Consider the following 3,565-nt stretch of genomic DNA (forward strand, 5'->3'; position numbering starts at 1 on the left):
ATTAGAAGTAGAAATAAATGGACTCATTGGGTTCAACGTTGGGAATGATCTAAGAACCAGGCTTTCTCATTACCATACAATCAAACGGTTTGACCTTGGCCAATCTCTTTCGATTGGGATTAGAAATATTTTTCATAATCACAAATTTTACCATTGTTAATGTCTATGGAATCCTTGAAATTAGGCCTTATAAGAATTTTTACATTAGTTGTGTTCTTAGTCATTTCCACTTCATCAGCTATCAACATCTTGGTCAGATTAGTTTGGGTCACATCGAGATTCCTCATGTGAAAGTTCTCAAAAAACTGACCATATGACTTGGAAAGCGAGATAAGAAACAAATCAATGGCTTGCTCCTTCGGCAATATGAACCCCATTCTTTTTACTTTGTTAACTTACAGTTTCATTTTAGAAAATGTGCCCACACAAAATTTCCATCTTCATGTTTACATGCTAATAAGGCTTAAGTAGTTGCATATCTTTCAACATGGGGAAAACGTGAGTTGGGAGAGTCACTGGAGGAGGAGGTGAAATAGTTGAAGAGAGATGATGTTTAGTTCCACAATTTCCTATGGAAGGGAATACAATTTCACATTGACTTGAATGCGGAAGACCATCTCCAGAAGAACAAGGATAAACATTTCCGAAAGAATGAGAAATACCATTTTTATATTCATAAGAATCTAAAATAGGAAAATAGAGAATTGAAGTTTCTTTATTTTAATCCTTAATTATTAACCCATAAGTTAAATTAAGACTAGGATCCATATTTTCTTTTTGTAATATGAAGAGGGATGTCGTAACCATATCACAAAACTATTTTAGGTAGGTAGAAACATTTTATCAATTTCAATCACATGAAACTCCTAGACATTTTTATTTTTTCATTGAAACATCAATGGCTTGTTTAATCTCAAATTATGCTCTTACCAATTGTGGTTAGATGTCGAGGATCATAATTAAGATGTAAACACCCATGCAAACCTGGTCAAACACCCCCTATCGATTTATAATCTCTAGTTGATGTGTCGGTTATCCATATACGCTCCATCAAAAATTATAAACATGATTTATTTTCATCGTTTCATCTTTATTGTCCCACATTAGTGTGCCGGCTAACCACAGACGCTCCATTAATGACTCATAAAGAAATGACATGCATTTTAATGGAATAGCATACAATTTCACATATTCACAAAGTAACTAGAGTCGAATCTTAGAAGAATTTTCTTGTACTTTAGATATTATACTTTTATTCTTTTAATTCCTACCCAACCCGTGCGGTTAACGACCCTCCACCACACAAAGGAGCAGTAGGTGATAAGGTTACCTAGTCAATGGTCATTTCATAAGTTGTTTTCTATACCCCTCTTATAGCATCGCTTCATGAATGACGCCTACTATTGATTCGACTGACTTTTAGTTATACATATAGTAATAAACATTTTATATATGTATAGGATGTATTTTAAAAAAAATTAAAACACAAGGTTTATCTATTTAGTTATCTAAATCAATCATGTAATTAATTAAACCATATAAATGAATCATGGATTTATAATTATCTTTTAATTAATCTTATAATTAAATATTATCTAATCAATATTATATCCTAGTATTTAGGGTATTATTTTTCATTATAAAAGGCATTCAAAATTTGGGTTTTGGCATAATTAAAACAAGATAATTACAAAAAAGAACCACACAAATCAGATTAGGCAAAAAATCTTGAAATTAGATTTATATAGTTCTCGCGTCATGACGGAGAAACTGTCACATCGTGACAAGCCAAATTGTTAACACTTTCGTTTCGTTTATTCATCTCATGTACAACCAACATTAGACACATCAAGTCTTTGGTACCACTAATGACATTTATAGGTATAGATTCTTGTATAATGTGGGAAAAACACTTAACATATACGAGGGCACATGCCACCTATAAGGATCTGAGTCATAACACATTGAAGGCAACATCCTATGAACAACAAAACTAGATGGACCCTAATATAATCGAATACATGGAATTAAGGTTACAGACCTTTGATTTCATGTAGAAACAAATCACTTCAATCCATTATACTTGTTGATCCTAGAAAGCTTTGCACCAAAAGGATGATGCCTCTAATGCCTCACACCCAAATCCTAGAACTAGAAGACTAGAGAAGAGACCAGAAGAGTAAAATTCATTCAGAACATGTTAGGATGTGAGAACCATGAAAATAATGACGCAATGGGTCATATTTATAGATAGGCATTATAAGGATAAACATTTATTTGAATAATTAAATATCATATTTAATCTATTCATGATAGTTATCCTTATCATCTATAAGGAAAATTCTAAAAACCCTAAAGGCTTCATGACACCATCCAATCCTAGGAATAATCTAGAATTGCTTCTTTTGTTATCTTATTGAACAATTACAATTCACCCCTTGCGTGTTTAATTAATTCTAATTAATCTAGAATTACCTCTAGATTAACTCTGATTAATAATCAATCAGTTCTTGTTGATTTCACATTAATTTGTTAATTATATAAATTAAAAATCAATTATTGATAATTTGAAATCATATTAATTTAGTAATCACATAATAAATTTACAATCAATTATCTATTCCTAATTAATATATTAATCATATAATATATTAGCAAATCATTTATTATAATTTTTAATCATATAATAAACAGATAAATTTATCTTCCCTCTATAAATGACATTCTAACAAAGTTCTAGTTATGAGGGAAACCCAAAAATGATTTTTCTTCTATTTACAAGAATATACCAATTTAGCTATGAGCTTAGACACCTTAATCCAACATCTAGTCCATATAGTTTTGACCAGTAAGCTTCTATTTTGAAAAAATTGACAATAGAGTGAAACTATGAGTGGGTAGAGGAGGAAGTGGAAGAAGATCGCCATTTTCATACATCTAAAATAGGAGAAAAGATTTTAGATAGTTGATTCAATCCTTAATATTTTATGCCAAATTAATATCTAAGGCTAGGATCCATGAATACAATTTGAAATTAAGAAGATGGATGGTGTAATCTAAATGAGAATTTATTTTAGGTAGGTAAAGAACTTTACCAGTTTCAATCTATTATGAAATTCTTGTATGTTTCGATATTCCTTGAAATTTTTTACGACATGTTAAATCTTAGATTATGCACTTCGATTTGTGACAGGGATGTCGAGAATCACAAACAAGATGTAAATAACCATGTAAACCCACGTGACACCCTCGACGTCGTTTATGATCTCACATTGATACGTTGGCTAACTATGCATGCACCATCAGCAACCATAAAATTTGAGTTTGTGCCAACCTTTCATGTTTTTAGTCTCACATTACTATGTCGTTTAACCAAACACGCTCCACTAAGGACTCACAAAGAAACAATGAGCGTTTTCATGGATTAGCATACAATTTCACATTTTTCCTAAAGTAACTAGTATAGTACTAAATGGATTGTTCTAGTACTAATACATTATACTTTTAATGTGATTAGTGTTCTATCAAACCCTTCGGCTAACGACGCTGCACAACACAAAGAAGC

This window comes from Lactuca sativa, chromosome 4 (genome assembly GCF_002870075.4).
Source record: "Lactuca sativa cultivar Salinas chromosome 4, Lsat_Salinas_v11, whole genome shotgun sequence".
NCBI classification, from domain to species: domain Eukaryota; kingdom Viridiplantae; phylum Streptophyta; class Magnoliopsida; order Asterales; family Asteraceae; genus Lactuca; species Lactuca sativa.